We start from the raw sequence: 17,676 nt of genomic DNA, 5'->3' as shown, positions 1-17,676 counted from the left end.
TCAATGACATGTCCTTTCCCACTTCTATGACATCCCTCTACTGTTGGCACTGGCTTGCTCAGACCCTATAGTTCATCCAGATCTTGATTATTGGCTGCGGGGGACTCACCCTAGTCACTTCCATTGTGGTGATCCTTGTACCTTGTATGTCTGTCATTATGACTATCCTGAGAATTCTCTAAGCTTCCAACAAAGAAAAAACTTTCTCTACCTATACTTCCCACTTAACTGTTATCAACCTGTACTATGAAATAACTGTGTACACTTACTTGCGGCCCTCTTGATATGCATCCTGGGCAAGAAATCAGATGTTTTCAGTGTTTTATACAATGGTGATCCCCATGTTAAATCCTCTTATCTACAGTTTGAGAAAAAAAAGTGAAAGTTGTTCAATGGAAGATATTGTGACAGATTCCCTAATCTATTCTGTGACTCAAGAATGAGATACATTCTATGAAGAATTGTTCACAGTTCCTTCCATTCATAGTGTTTTCCTTGCCTGCAAATGAAGCTTTGCTAAGAGCAGTTGAATTGTTCTGGTTAAAGGTTTAGAAGCAATTGTTTAGATAAACAGCAACATGATAGGAGAGAATTCTCTGGGAAAATAATATGCATTTTCTGAAACTGTCAGATCAAAAATTTTTAAGAGAGAGAAATATATATGTAGATATGAATATGTCTTTCTTAGTTGCGTACTGATATAGCACTAGTCAGTCATGAGTTAAAATAATTCAAAGATAACAAGGTTAAATAACAATGTAATTTGAATCTAGGTTATAGAAGAGGAAAACTGGGATTCAAATTCCTTTGCTTTACTACTTATGTGCTTATATCAAGAGTTTACTGGGTGTCCCTTAGACTGAATAAAATTCAGTCTATATCTTTCAGAAGGATTCAGAAGCCTCCAAATATTGTGCCATAACTGCCACTGTGAGATTGTAAAATGTGAGCCTCACATGTGAAATTATTGAGAATTAGAAGAGTAAATCTTAAAGAGAATGGTACTCAGTCAAATAAGAGATTGGGTTTACTAATTATAGTAGGATTTGAAGATTCTTTGTAAGGAACAATGGTTCATTGTTCAGTAGTAACTCTTGGTCTAAATTACAGCTATGTCTTTTTATATGCAAATTATGAATGAACCCAAGCCAAGTCCATTGGTATTCCTGAATATACTTCCAACAGGCAACACAAGTGTAAGTAGAACTCCATTTAATTTATTAGTCCATAGTTAGTCCTCAGAATTTGTAAAAATACATAAAATTCATAGATATTGCAATCTTGTCTAAATATATTGAACAAGCTATTTATAAAAAGATACAATTCTACATCTGAGGAATATAAAACCTTAATATATTGCTTTTCTAGATGAGGAAACCAAGGTCTAGATAACAAGTGAGCAACTTCAACTAACTAGTTAGGAGAAATAATCAAATTGACTCAAGCTGTAAGGAAAAAAAAAACAGAAAGTAGTGATATTTATTTCATCTAGGTCAAACACAATTTGGGGACCTTAAGAATAGTTTTGCTTCTGCCTCTATTCCCAGAAACTGCCTAGCCTTAGTAGCCACCTGGCAAGGACACCTAAGCCATAGTTGTGAAGGAGTGTGGATTAATCGGTAGCCATGTGAAAACCAGTTCTCTTAGAGCTCCAGATCCTTATATCTAGCTACCAGCTGATACCACCACTTGGAAGTTCTTCAAATTTAATGTTCAAAGCCTGAACTCTTCTAAACCCGCTCCTCCTCTTCCCTTGTTCCCTATTTAAGTGAGATGTTGCAGTTTCTTAAGCCCAAAACCTGAGTCAGTCCTTGACGTTTCTCTCCCTCTCAACTCTCTACATTCAATCAATTACCAAATTCTGTCAGTTCCCCTTCCCAAATGCTTGAGTTTGTTTTTTCTCCATCGCCACTGTCACTGTCCTAGATCATGACACACTTTTTTTTTTTTTTTTTTGGCCTGGATAAGCAAAATAATCCTTTATTCCTTCTCTGAATCTACCATTGATCCCATTAAATCTATTTTTCACATGATAACCGCAGTGGTTTAAATGTAAATCCAACCAGATCATCCTTCTCCTACCTTCCACACTACTTAAAACTTTTTCTTGTCTCTCTTTTCCTATAAGATCAATTCCAAACACCTAAATAAGGAAAAAAGGTTAGTTGTAAGTGAATTTCAACTCTGCTATATTTTTGAGCCTTCACCAGATTCTAGATCCTGTGCTAGACCTAGGGTGGGAGATGAAAAAAAAAAAATGTTTCCATCCTTCCAAAGAGTTTCAGTATAGGTGAGCAAAATAGAAGTGTTGAAAAATGCATGAAGTATTTTATAAGGCCGCATGTCATAATGTTACAATAAAAGTGCATACTACAATGGGAAAATGGTATGAATGGTTCCACCAAGAACATCAGGAAATGCTATCTTGAAAAGAAGATGGGTTTTAAGTTTTGACTTTAAAAAACCAGAGACTTGGACAGACAGGACATGGAGAGCTTTGCATGCCAAGTTTAGAAGTTTGGAATTTATCTTATAGGCATAATCCAATTTGTATATTTCTGAAAATATGGGTAGGCTGGGATTAATGAAAAACAGGAATAAGCAAGTCCATTAATAAATATTTTCTGCATATGGTGTCTACAAACTTATTCTAGGCAGTAGAGAGAAGAGAATGGGGAGAGAGGTGGAAGATGCCAAAGAAAATAGGTGACATGGCCCATTCTCCTGGGAAGCAAAAAATATAGGTCCCAGAGAAGAAAATTTGTAAGCACTTGAAGAAAAATTAAATAGAAATTGGTTTTACTTTATGCTTTTCTTGAAAAGTGATATGTAAAATGACTATTTCAAACTCAATAAGTTCTCACTGATTTCCATTTTATTTATTTTTTATTTCTTATTATGTTTTAATTTAGTTTCAAATATACAGTATATTGGTTAGACATCTATATAGTTTTCCATCATTATTTCTTCAAACAGCTGTTCAATATCTTGATTTTCTTCAGTTACACTGATCAGATGAATTTTTGGAGCCTTGATAGTGTCCCATATATTCCTTAAATTATTTTTTATAGTCTTGGCATCTTTTTTCTTGCCATTCTGATTGAGTGTCCTTTTTCCTCCCCTCTTTAATTCCCCCCTCCCCACTTCCACCCCTTACCTATGGATGTTGCTGTTTCCCCTTAAGGGCGGGATCTCTGAAGGCGGGGTGTCTCCTCCCACATGCTCGTGGCATACACCCGGGGCCTGACACACCCAGAGTATGGTCCTTGGCTCCACCTGGGGCACGAACCCAGGACTTTCTGAGTGTAAGCAGACATGCTAACCACTACACTATGGAGCCACCCCCGTGATTGAGTGTCCTGATTGGCTTTCCTGTCCTCTAGATAGGGCATTTGATCCTCTTCTTTATTCACTTTGTTTATTCCATTTAATATGCTTCTCATCTCAGATAATGTGTTCTTCATTTCAGACTGGTTCCCTTTTATAATTTCCATTTCCATCTTTATGTATTTTTTATCTCTTTGTTGACGTTCTCACTCAATTCATCTACACTTCCCAAAAGTTCATTGAGCATCTTTATAACCAGTGTTTTGAATCCTGCATCTGTTAACTCCATTATAGCTGGATCTCTGTTCTCTTCTCTCATATGGTTTCTGCTTCTTTGTTTTCCCATTTTGGCTGTCTTTCTGTGTCTGTTTCTATGTACTAAGCAAAGCTCCTAAGTCTCCCGGTCTTATTAGTGTGGGTTTGTGAAGTAGGTGTCCAGAAGCACAGTCCTGAGAGGTGTTCAGCTACAGGCCAAACTTAGCCCAAGCCTCTACCCTTCCAGGGCCACCTGTTAAGATTCAGCAAGCAATCCACAGATGCTGTGCTTATAGTTGCCTCAAAAAGCCACTTCAGAAACCGAGGCCAGCTGCTTCCAATGTGAATCTAGGCACTGCTCAACAAGGAGCACCTGTTTCACTGAGGCTATACCAAGATGTGGCTTGGGTGGAGCCGCAGATTGGGGGAAACAGGGTTTCAAGGAATTCTCTGGGTGGAGCGACCTCTGTTATCCAGTTTGATGAGGTCTGGGCTATGGCGGCACTGTGTCTGGTGCACTGGTAGGGGGTAGGGCTCAACAGGGAACAATTGATATCGTGGGCACTTCTGTACAGAGTAAGTCTCGCCTCGACCCTCACTCCAACAGTGTCTCCCTGTAAGTTCCTGGTGCCTTCTGCGTGCAGCCAAATCGGCACTGGTGCTCAGAGCAAGCAGGTCCGTCACCGCGAAAATCTGCTCATGGACCTAGCCCCTTTAAGAGGCTTCTGCTGCTGCCGCTGCCGCTGATGCAGCTTCTGTCTCACTCAGCCACTTGGGACTGGGCAGCCCCATGTCCTCGCCCTGTCCTACCTTCTGCCATTGCAGGGTGCTTTCTTATACTTCTCCCTAGTTGTATAGCTGATTCCTCTAGATTCCAGGCAATTTTTCCTTGCTGCTGCTCCTTGTTTTTGTCACAACTTTGATTTGGTCACCAGAGGGATGATCAGAACCTCTTTCATCTACACCATGTTTTTCTCTCTGATTTCCATTTTATTTTAAAGATATGTTCTTACTTAAAAAAAAAAGAAGTAACCTCAATTCAAAATGACAAAGGTGTTAATTTCTCTTCAGTAATTGCCACCTTTTTCACACTTGCTAGTTGAACCTGATAACTAATTGAATTATCTAAAATTACTCTTTCCTGGTTAAAAAAGAATAAAATGCTCATTATTGAGAAATTGAAAAATATGGAGAAGAGGAATATATAAAATCAGAACCTAGAGACAACCAGTAACAGTTTGATGTATGTCCTTTTAGTCTTCTGCTTTTCAATGTGTATGTTTGTATGTGTGCACACACATACACACACACACAAATGTATTTGTAGTGGAATAATTTAATACTATTTTGTAGCATGTTATTTTCACTTAAAATATACCAGAAATATATGAATGTTGATAAGCATTTTTCCTCTTGAGCTTAATAGTTATATAACACTCTGGTACATGGATGAACTTTCACAACTAATTTTTAACACAGAACTTTTAAAATATTAATGGGAAGAACATATAGCTAACAATAGCTTTTATCAACGTGCAGAGAGCAAGAAATAAAATACGCAATTTGGAATGTGACTTCATTTTGTTAAATGCATAAACAGGAGTCTAGGCTAAATTAAGTTACTGGGAAGAAAAATATTCTTCCATGACTAAATCTCATGTAAAGACAAAGGATTTAAATGAAACTTTCATTTAAACAGGTGGAAAAGAGAAAAGGCTGATATTCTGAAAGATCGGACCAGATATTTTCCCTCAGATTATGAAGTTGGATATGCATGTTTTCTCATCGTAGAACACAGAAACTAGCCTGTGTCAACCCAGTGCCCATCCCAAGGATGGAGGTGGGGGAAGCAGGCAAACATCCTGGTTTTATAACCTAAGCTGAAAGCACTCAGGGCAAGAGGATTTGTGCTTGCCCTGGAGCCAAGAGCCTTCTGAGGATGGTAAAGATTCAAGGCAGAGAAAATTAAAGGTTTCCAATTCACAGAGGAAAGGGAATAAGCATATTGGAGTGACTGAAGGAGGAGCATCACAGAAAATGTAATTAGTTGTGGAACTTGCAGAATAGAAAGTAGAATGCTGGAGTTGAATGCCTTGTACTTGAAAGACAGGTTAATCAGGAATCTGGCTATGGGCACAGTAAGTGGAGAAATCTAAGCAGGACAGAGAGATAAATGAGGATTGACCTCAATGAATACAACCAGCCAATTTCTCTATTATAGTGATAGCATAAAGCAGAGTGAATAAACCAAATGCAGGTTAAATGAAAAGGCAAGTCTGAGGAACATTAGTTATCCCTAGGAGAAGGAATTTTTCTATCACACTGGAATTTCTTTCCACAGTTTTCAAAAGGAATTTGGGACAGATCTCCTAAGACACAAACTCAAGAATCTGACAGATATTCTGGCTCAGTCCTCTAGTTTTAGCTCCTAATACTCTAAGTTGTCACAAAATCAGGATAGGCAATTTGCAGTAATTCCAAGGGGTAAAACCAATTCATATCATTTAAAATTCATTTAAAGTCATGTTTTATGGACATAATATTTCATTCTAATTTAATTACTTTTAGGAATTTACATAATGTTTTAGAGGATTAGTAAAATTAGACAAAATTAGTGTGTCATAACATGGAACATGTCAAGAATCATTACTTTAAACCATCTGGATGTTCGACCTTCTCCTTTCTACTTAATAATTACCAGCATTGAAAATCCTATGCTTATCTACCCTGCCCTTAACCCACCTCTGATAAGTATTCCCTTGATAGCTTGGAGTTCTTTTGTTTGTTCAACAATATTTATTTATGTTCAATCCAAGCCTCTAACAATCTAAAGTCAATATATCCTCAGTTTCTTCACATATAACTTGGAGGTAATCACAGTGTCTTTCTCTCTGGATTATTGTGGAAACTCAATAAAATAATGTACACAAAAAACATTCATCAAAATGTTGCCATTGAGGTTTTGATCAAGTTGTAGGCCAGAAGGGATTGACATGGAATATTCAAAGTGATAAAAAGCAAGAACCTACAACCAAGACTACCCCACAAGTCTACCAATTACAATTAAAGATGGAATAAAGAACTGCTTACAGAAAAAAAGCTAAATGAATTCACCACCACCAAGCCAGTATTACAAGAAATGTTAAACAGACCTCTTTAAGAAGAAAAAAAAGAACAGAAATATAAATAATAAAAAGGCAATAACTATGTAGCTATTAATAAACATGTTAAATGTAAATGGATTAAATGTTTCAATCAATCTGTTGTCTTATTTATATGATGTCTACAAGAGATCCCTTCAAAATAAAATACGTGCACAGATTGAAAGTAGAGGGATGGAAAAAGATATTTCATGCAAATGTAAATGAAAAATAATGTGGGGTAGCAACACTTGTATCAGAAAAAAATAAACTTTAGAGACTCAGGGACATGGACAATGGACTAGTGGTTACAGAGGATAGGGGGTGGGGGAGGAAAGGAGAGGTAGACAGGGTAAAGGGAGTTAAATATAGGGGAGTAGGAATAAGGTGAAGTGGGTAGAGGGGATCAAATATATGATAGCTGAAGGAAACTGGACTTTGGGTGGTAATCACACACTAGAATATATAGATGTCAAATAATGTACACTTGAAAATTACGTAATTGTATTAACCAATGATACTCCAATAAACGTAATTTAAAAAAGTCTATAATGAGAAACAAAGCAGGACATTACATAATAACAAAGGGATCAATACAACAAGAAGATCAAACCCTAATAATATTTATGCACCCAATATAAGAGCACCTAGATATATAAAGCAAATATTGACCAACATAAAGGGAGAGATCAACATTAATACAGTCATAGTAGGGGACTTTAGCATCCCATTGACACCAATGGACAGATCTTCCAGACAGAAAATCAACAAGGAAACAGTGGGCTTACAAGTTACTCAAGACCAGATAGATTTAATTGATATTTTTTAGAGCATTTCACCCCAAGACAGCAGAATATACATTATTTTCAAGTGAATATGGAATATTTTCCAAGATAAACCATGTTAAGCCACAAAAAAGTCTCAGTAAATTTAAGAATATTAAAATCATATCAAGCCTCTTCTCCTATCACAATGGAATAAAACTAGAAATCAATTACAAAAGGTGAAAAACACACAAACACATAGAGGCTAAATAACATGTTATTAAACAATAAATGCATTAACAATGACATCAAGAAAGAAAGCAAAAGATACCTTGAGACAAATGAAAATGAAAACATAACAACCCAAAATCTATGGGACACAGCGAAAGTAGTCCTTGGAAGGAAAATCATAGCCTCCCTCAAACAAACAAACAAACAAACAAAAAATCTCAAGTAAACAATTTAACCTTACACCTAAAGGAATGAGAAAAAGAACAGCAAACAAAGCCTAAAGTGAGTAGAAGGAAGGAAATAATAAAAACGAAAGCAGAAATAAAGAAAATAGAGTCTAAATAAAAGAAAAAATAATAATGAAAACAAGAGCTAGTTCTTTGAAAGAATTAATAAAATTAATAAACCTTTAACCAGACTCATCAAGAAAAAAAGAGAGAGAATCCAAATAAATAAAATCAGAAGAGAAGTGAAAAATGACACCACAGAAATATAAAGGATTATAAGACAGTGCATGATCAATTATAAGCCAAGAAATTGGACAATCTGAAAGAAATGAATAAATTTCTAGAAACATACAATCTCCCAAGACTGAGTCCAGAAGTAACAGAAAATCTGAATGATTACTACTAATGATATCGAATCAGTAATAAAAAACTGCCAAAAAAGAATCCTGGACCAGATGGCTTCATAGGCAAATTTTACCAAATATTCAAAGAAGAATTAATACCTATTCTCCTATTTTTCTCAAACTATTTCACAAAATTTAAGAGGAGGGAAACTTCTTAAGTTCGTTTTATGAAGCCACCATTATCCTGATTCCCAAACTACAAAGACATTACAGAAAACATTATATATTATAGGTCTATATCCCTGATGAACATAGATGTAAAAATCCTCAACAAATATTAGCAAACCAAATTCAGTAGGACATTAAAAACATCATACAACATGATCAAGTGGGTTTTATTCCTGAAATGCAAGTTTCATTCAATATCCACAAATCAATTAATGTGACACATCACATTAACAAAATGAAATTTAAGAATCATAATCATATCAATAGATGCAGATAAAGCATTTGACAAAATTCAGCATCCATCCATGATAAAAGTCTCAGCAAAGTGAGAATAGAGGAAACATATCTCAATGTAATAAAGGCCATACATATATGACAAACCCACAGCTAGCATCATACTCCATAGGGAAAAGATAAATGCATTTTCTAAAGATCAGAAACAAGACAAGGATGCCCATTTTCACCACTTTTATTCAACATAGTATTAGAAGTCTTAGTCACAGCAATCAGACAAGACAAAGAAATAAAAGGCATCTAAATTAGAAAGAAAGAAGTAAAATTGCCATTATTTGCCGATGACTTGATACTATATAGAGAGAACTCAAAAGAGTTTATCAAAAAACTGTTAGAATTGATAAATGAACTCAGTAAAGTATAAGGATATAATATTAATATTCAGAAATCAGTTCATTTTTATAGACCAATAATGAACTATCAGAAGGGAAATTAAGAAAACAATGCCATTTACAATTACATCAAAAACAATAAAGTACCTAGGAATAACAAAAGAGGTAAAAGACCTGTACTCAGTAAATTATAAGTCATTAAAGAAAGATATTGAAAAGGATAGAAATAAATGGATGCATATATTGTACTCATGCATAGGAAGACTTTATATTATTAAAATGGCCATACTACCCAAGCAATCTATAGATTACGCAATCCTTATCAAAATACCAATGGCATTTTTTCTCAGAACTAGGATGATTACTTCTAAAATTTATATGGGACCATAAAAACTCTGAATAGCCACAGCTATCCTGAGAAAAAAAGAACAAAGTTGGAGGTATCATGCTGCCTAATACGAAACTATACTACAAGGCTATAGTAGTGAAACCAGCAGGGTACTGGCATAAAAACAGACACATAGATCAATGGAACACAATAGGGAGCCTAGAAATAAATCCACATCTATATGGTCATTTAATCTATGACAAAAGAGGCAAGAATATGCAATGGGATAAAGACAGTCTCTTTAATAAATGGTGTCGGGAAAACTAGACATATACATGCAAAAAAAAAAAGTAAAATAACCAGACACTGTCTTATACCCTATACAGGAATAAACTCAAAATAGATTAAAGCCTTAAATGTAAGTCCCCAAGACATAAAACTCCTAGGAGAAATCATAGGTAGTAAACTCTCTGACATTGCTCTTAGTCCTATTTTTTTCTAAAATATCTCCTCAGGCAAGATAATCAAAGGAAAAAAATAAACAAATGAGGTTATAGCAAACTAAAATTTTTTGTGTGTGCAGTGTAAGAACTATCAACCAAAAAAAAAAAAAAAAACACCTACTGAATGGGGGAAGATATTTGTCAGTGATACATCTGATAAAATTCAAAATTTATAAAGAACTCATACAACTCAACAACAAAAATACAAACAATTCAATTAAAAAATGAACAGAAGACCTGAATAGGTATTTCTCCAAAGAGGACATACAGATGACCATATGAAAAGATGCTCAGTGTCACTAATCATCAGAGAAATGCAAATTAAAACCACCTCACACCTGTCAGATATCACCTCATACCTGTTAGAATGGCTATCATCAATAAACCAAAGAACAACAAGTGTTGGAGAGGATGGGGAGAAAAGAGAACCTTCATACATTGTTGGTGGGATTGCAAATTGGCACAGCCACTTTGGAAAAGTTTGGGGGTTTCTCAAAAAATTTAAAAATAGAACTACCTTATGACCCAGCAATTCCATTTCTGGGTATCTATTCAAAGAGAACCAAAACACTAATTTGAAAAGATATATACTCTTCTGTTTATATAAGAACACTTCTGTGTTAACTGCAGTGCTAACCTAAGTCCCCATCAATAGATGACTGAATAAAGAAGAGGTGGTACATATATATAATAAAATATTATTTAGCCATAAATAATGAAATTTTACCATTTACAATGACATAGATGGATTTAGAAGATATTATGCTAAGTGAAATAAGTCAAATAGAAAAGGACAAATATATTATTTCACTTAGATGTGGAATCTAAGGAACAGAAGAAATGAACAAACAAAACCGAAATGGACTCATATATAGAGAATAAACTGGTGATTGCCAGAAGGAAGGAGGGTTGAGGGGGTGGGTGAAAAAGGTGAAGGAATGAAGAAGTACGAATTGATTATTACAAAATAAGGGATCATAGGGATGTGAAGTATAGCATAGGAAATGCAGTCAATAATATTGTAATGGCTATGTATAGTGCTAGGTGAATACTAGACTAATCGAGGGTAATCACTATGTAAATTATATAAATATCTAAGGACTATGCTGTATACCTGAAACTAATATAAAATAATACTGAATGTCAATTCTAATTGAAAAATGATTTTAGAAAATTAAAAATTGATAGTTACAAAACATTCATGAGGATGTAAAGCATAGCAGAAGGAATATAGTCAATAATATAGTAATAACTATGGTGTCAAATGGGTACTAGAGTTATCAGGGTGATCACTTCATAAGTTATATAACTACCTAATCACCATGTCATATACCCGAACCTAATATAATATTGGATGCCAACTATAATTGAAAAATAAAAATATATTTAAAAATATTGGAGAAGACTAGTGTGGGATATTTGGAAACTGTACTGTCTTTGCAAATTTTTTGTAAATTTAAAAACGTCCTAAAATTTTTAAAATATATTTCTTAAAAATTTGATATAATTTACCCATGAATCAACTTTGGCCTGGTGCTTCAGGGGATAATTGTTAATTGACCATTTTTCAGTTTATTATATAGTTCTTTATTTTGTTATATTTTCTATCAATGTGCTCTGAGAGTCAGTTTTGGTAGTTTTTATTATTGTAGAAAATAAAATTTAAAATTTCAAGTTTTCAAGTTTGTATGGAGCACAATAGGATTTAGAGGAATGCAATCAGAGTTAGCCCCGTAATCTCCTGATTCAATTCCTGGGCTTTTTATGGCTCCTCAAGCAAAGACAACTAAACACCCCATGTGCAAGCTCTGCTTCTCTTTTTTCTGAATTGTTGCCGTTCAAGCAAAAATCGTAGCAGCAATTTCATTTCTTCCATTCCAGACTTGCTTTTCTCTCCAGTCTCCTCTGTGATAAGTCAAACTTGTGTCCTAGTGCCCCAAGTTCCTATATTAACGCTCTATCAATATCTCCACCTACTCTAGCTGGCTTTTTCTGTTCTCTGCTGGATTCATTTGCCTAGAATCCTGCTGTAGTCACCCATACCCTCAATGATAACTGATTTTATTATCCCAGCCACTCTCTGTCCTACTCTGGTTTCAATCTGTTTCCTAGACCTCTGTGTCATCTGTTTCATTTGCTTCCAGGAGACCATTCTTTGGATGTTTTTCCACATCCCTCCAATTGTTAAGTAGTGTTCCCTGGAGTGATAAAACATGGCAGTCACCATCCCTTTTCTCTTCCCAAAGAATCTTTTCTGGCTCTCAGGAATTTTCAACTCAATCTTGATAAAGAGACTCATGGACATGGACAATAGACTAGTGGTTGCCAGAGGGAGGGTGGGAGGGATGAGGAAGGTAGATGGAGTGAAAGGGGTCAAATATGTGGTGACAGAAAGAAATCTAACTATGGACGGTGAATACACAATGCGATATATATGACTTACTGTTGAATTGTACACTTGAAACTTATTGGATTTTGTTAACCAATTGATGTTGGTTATAAAATAATAAATGAATTATTATTTTATACCAGCTTAAATCAAAGTCCTGCCTGATGACTTTTGCAATGTAAAAGGGGGACTTCTTTTTCATTCACGAATTTCCCTCTTTTCCGTTCATAAATTTCTCTCTTTCCTGTTCCCCTCTAGTATAAATTTATGATTCCAGGGGGCTGTTTTAGACAGGTGATTTTTGGTGTGTACATGAACAAATTTTCCTTTCAACAGAAGGTGCCTTATAGCAATTGGCAAGAGAATGGAGCAATTTAAGAAAATGCTGCTAAAGCACAGAGGGTAAAGCAAACTGAATTCAGTCTCTAAGCTGCCTTCCATAGTTGACCGCCAACATATCTGTCCAGGGATTCTGAAAGGGATTTAGCATTTTGTTTGGGCTTTTGTAGCAAGGATTCTGAGATCATTGCCATAGAAGACACACATGCAGGGGAATAACTGCAAACTACTTCAGCAAAGAAGTTTTCTGTAAGAGATAGTATCACTTTCAAAACAAAGTACTTTTAAACAGAAAACTTTGCAAATATTTTAAACAGTCTTGTTTAAATGTTACCACTTTCTTCCAGTGGATTCAGGCTGTAATATGGGAAGATTTAAGATCAGTGGGATGTAGGAGATCTTTTTGTCTACCAGGGTTATTAATGGAGGTAATGAGAGTCTTGAATGACTGCCTGGTGAGATAACAGGTCCTACTTTATATGAGGAGTTAGACAGGTGATCAGTCAGGTGTCAGATGAGCATGTATTAGAGTCCTGTGAAGGGGATTTCTGTTTCATATAACCATTTACTGATTGGCTTCTGGAGTCTTTTAAAAGTCCACAATCCTCGATCTTATATTACTCAAATTCAAAAGAAGTAGAAAATCAATGAAGGCTGATAAAACAGAAAACTTCTTAGAGGAGGTGCAACTGAAAGTGCTGGGACAAAATCCAGTCCAGGGTCTTGTCTGCTGATCTGCTGAATCAGAACAAGCTGGAAGCAACTGTTAAGATACAGATTCCTGAGCCTTACTTCTTCACACTCTACCCTTTATAACCTAAGAGGAACCTGGAAGATCCATTTTTAAATCTTTGTATTTACTAGAAGCTTGGGTTTTAGAGAGTGACTGACTACCTGGGACACAGCAGGAGGGCCATAGGTGCTCACTGGTTGTCCTAGAGATGGGTTGGAGGTAGAGTCTGGTCATGAGCAGGAAGCTGTGGCTTGAAGAAGGAGAATGTTGTGGGGGTGGGGATACAAAATGGGTAAACATCTGTGCCTCCAGTGGAGCTGCACCCACCCATGGAAGAGGAAATGTTTGTGAAGTCTAGAGAGTGTTTTCAAGGGTCTACTCCCCTGAATATGGATGTGGCAGCCCAAAGCTTATACTTGCAGGCCAGTGAGTTTGGTGAAACTTGTACATAGCATGAGCCCTCAAACTCACTCCTATCTGAATTACAGTAGTCTTGATCACACTGGATATTTTGGGCTCAATATTTGCTGCCATATCTCTGGCACTGAGGGGCATTGTTGTTCTTCTAATTCCGAGTGCAGGATGGCCCTGATTAAGATCTGCACTTTGGCCAACCTGCTGCTTTTTTAACTTTGGATGATCAGAGTGGAAGATATTTAACTTAGCAGGCATTTGGATATGTGAGTCTGGAACTAAGAAGATCTCTGTATCACTCTGGTGAACTTGGACAATTACTTTATTGAATTATTTTATTAATAGAGGGGGATACCATGTTGCTGCTACATTTTATTTTTTCCTCTTGTCTTTCTGGTCAGGATTCCCCCTGGGATTTTCTTTCTTACCTTCTTGTGGCTTTGTCTCATGCAACAGGGCCCTTGTGTAGATCTTTCAACAGCATGAGTAAGTAGGGAGAGAGTTAATCCCACCTTCTGTGGTCTCTAAATATTATTTTATATGCTTCTTTTAAGCCCAGTCCCTCATCTCCTGCTGTTAATCAAAAGTTTTATTGTCTCTCTTAGCTAGTATGAAAAGCACTCACTCCTTCTTCCCCAGACACATGTCACTGTCCCTAACACAGGGCCTTTCACGAAGCCGGTACTCAGCTATTGAATAATTTAATGACTTCAGTGATGCTGTGGACACTTGTAAGGCCATGCCTTCATTTCTCAGAAAAACAAACTGCAATTTAGATACACTATCACTAGGTGGAACTAGTCTGTTAAATATTTGGCCAAGTCCAAATATTTGAGCTCTGGGTATGTTGCAGGTAAATGAGTACACTGTTTCGATTTTTTTCTAGAAGCGTAAATAAATCTCTTTATTAAAACTATTGAATTCCAATTTAGATAGAAGAGTAGATAATTATTTTTAATAAAACAGATGCCCCAGATAGAATGTGTTACCTTTCTTTATTGATCTCTTCCTTTTTTTTTTTTTTCAACAAATCAACTGGAATCTTATCTTAGAGTCAAAAGTATCTTCTGACAGGTACTTTTAATTCAGACGTGGAGCTGCTTTGACGTCAAAGCCACCACCTCCCCAGATGCTTATCCCTCAATGGCTAGCAAAGACCAAACTATTGATCTCAGACACAGGCTGTCTATTCACTTTGCCTCCGCTATTTGAGCTAATTATAAAGAACAAACTCTTTGTCCACTAAGGAAAAGAAATAAGCTTCACAGAGGTCTGATGTTGCTGAAAGTGCACCCCCTCTTAAGTCTCTTTTCCTCAAATCAGATACTTTCTTACTTGAGACTTTCTAGATTCCCTCCTCCCATCAACTCTCTGAACCCACTGGGGGCTGCTGGTTTAATTTCCACAACAGCTGCATTTAATTAGTATTCCAGGGTAACTGGCTTCTTTTAGCAACAGAGGGAACAACACTTCAGCTCACAAATTATCTTAGCTACAGTTTTCTCCCATTGATAAAATTATATATATTATATATATTATATATATATATATAATATAAATACTCATGTTTTGAACAAAAAAAATTATTTGATATCCACTCATCAGTAAATACTTATTAAGCTCCTTCTATGTGCAAATCACAGAATTGGCCTCTGGATAGAGGGAGTGGAATCAACTGTAATTCTTTTTCTTGGGGAACCCAAAAAGGAATTGGAAAGAGAAGATATGAACTAAAATAAATCTACTACAAGATATTATTAAATATGTGACTTGGTTTGAAGACCTGGGGGTTGTCCAAGGAAGGTGAAGGTCTTTGGGGCTGGGGAAGGTAGGTCTTGAACTTGAAAGCCCAACTATGAAAACTAACAGATTTTAACTCAAATCCCAACTTTGTCACTAGCTGCATGATCTCAGGCAAGTTACTTAAACTTTCTGAGCTTCAGGTCCCTTTCCTATAAATGGAGAAGACTAAATCTCACCTCAAAAGGTTTACATAAAGTTTAAAAATTACATAGGTAAAGCACTGAGTACCTGTATCAGCTGGACAATAGTTCCTCTTTTCATCAATGGTAATTAAGTCTCAGAGGCTCAGTGGGCTTTAGCTAGGTGAAAAGGAAGGGGATAGAATTTCAATTTGAAAGGAAACGCATGGAAATGCCAATGGCAATTGAGACAAGCTGGGGAGGGAAGCTTTGCAAAGAAAATTAATTAGCTTACAAAGAGATGCTGGAAGTAGGGGGGAAATTGGATTGGAAGGATAGCTGAGATTTTGTCACAAAGACTCTAGGTTAAAATGTCAGAGCTGGAAAAGATCTTTAGAAATACTCTGATGATCCAAGATCTTTATTTGATTGATGATATGGCTTACCTTTCATTGATCCCAAGTTTTTCATTATGAAGTAGAGTTGTATTTTCAAATTAAATGAAAAGTTAATGGTTTTAAACTTCCATGATGTCTTTTCTCAGCAGAGCTTTAGTATACATCTAGCTATTGGTATGAGGACAACTATACCCTTTTCAGAGACACTAACAAAGAGACTCCTTGGCCTTGTCTGAGCCATGAGGCTGACTGGAGAAAAGGGGTTGAAGAAGCAGTGAAGTAAAGAACAGTTTGCTGCTCCTTCAGTTTCTGAGAAATTCCAAGTTTGGATGCTACCCAAGGCCACCTTCAATCTCTATGTAAATCAAGGAGAATGTCTGATTGTTCTTAATTATTATATTGTCATTTCTATCACTGTAAATGATAATAAATATTTGCACTTATATTTACATAGCACTACTTGCATTTTCAAAGAACAGCCAAGTCTCTTCATTTCTCACCCCAAACCTGAAGATAGTTAATCCATTCGTCCCTCACCCTCCAACACACACAGCACCTCAGTTATACAAATGAAGAAACTGAGGTCCAACTCCAGAACACACAGAGAAATAATGACTAGAAACCAGTTCTTTAACTTTCTACCCAGGGCCAATGTCTGTAATTAAGAGTAGAACCTATGTAAGAGAAAATGACAAGGAATAATCTATGGAACATTTAAACATCTGTCTTTAGGAAGCCTTGTTCCTCATTGCCTTTCCCTAATGTCTCTTGGATATCACACATTATCACTAGAAGCTTTTTACTCCTACAGATCATCAATAATCATCCAAAAAGCCTGGGACCAGCTATGGTGCTTGGGCTCTTTCCCTATTATCTAACCATTCCAGAGCATATGACACATTCTTGACGAATTTCTAATGGAAAAAAAATAGCAGAAACCAAACACCCTTCATCTATTACTTGATGTGGCTAAGCATAGGCTCATTTCAAAGGGTACATCAATCATGACACTCAATTCTTGTCCCCAAGTCTAACTGGTGTTAAGGGTGGAAAATTTTCAAGTGAGCAAACTAGCTAAGTCAGCTACAGAGAAGAAATATCTTTAGATACCAGAAGTTGTCCTACTTGCTTGTGTGTGGTTTAGGAAGTGTATTGTATAAGATATGAAGATGGCCAATGTCTGCTCCCGTAATCCATTTACTTGTTAATTAAGGGTGTTGTTCCGGGCAAAAATATGCTAACAGCCAACTTCCACTTCTGTAATCTGCTTGCTTGTTCAGGAGACCACCAGGATATGGTCTTAAGCTTTATCAGCTGCCTCCTCTGAAAGCTCGGGGCTGATCTCCTCTAGCCCTGTGTGATAGAGAGTCAGTCGCCGGCAGGCTAATAAAGGCTCATAATTAATCTCAATTGGCTCCGTGGGTCTCAGAATCATTCGCGCCATAATACTGGTGTTTTTGTTTTTGTTTCTGATAGTTAGAAGGATCTTATTAGGATATTATTTTTAT

This window comes from Pteropus medius, unplaced genomic scaffold (assembly GCF_902729225.1).
Source record: "Pteropus medius unplaced genomic scaffold, Ma_sr-lr_union100, whole genome shotgun sequence".
Classification (NCBI taxonomy): domain Eukaryota; kingdom Metazoa; phylum Chordata; class Mammalia; order Chiroptera; family Pteropodidae; genus Pteropus; species Pteropus medius.
This window is presented reverse-complemented; position numbering follows the sequence as displayed.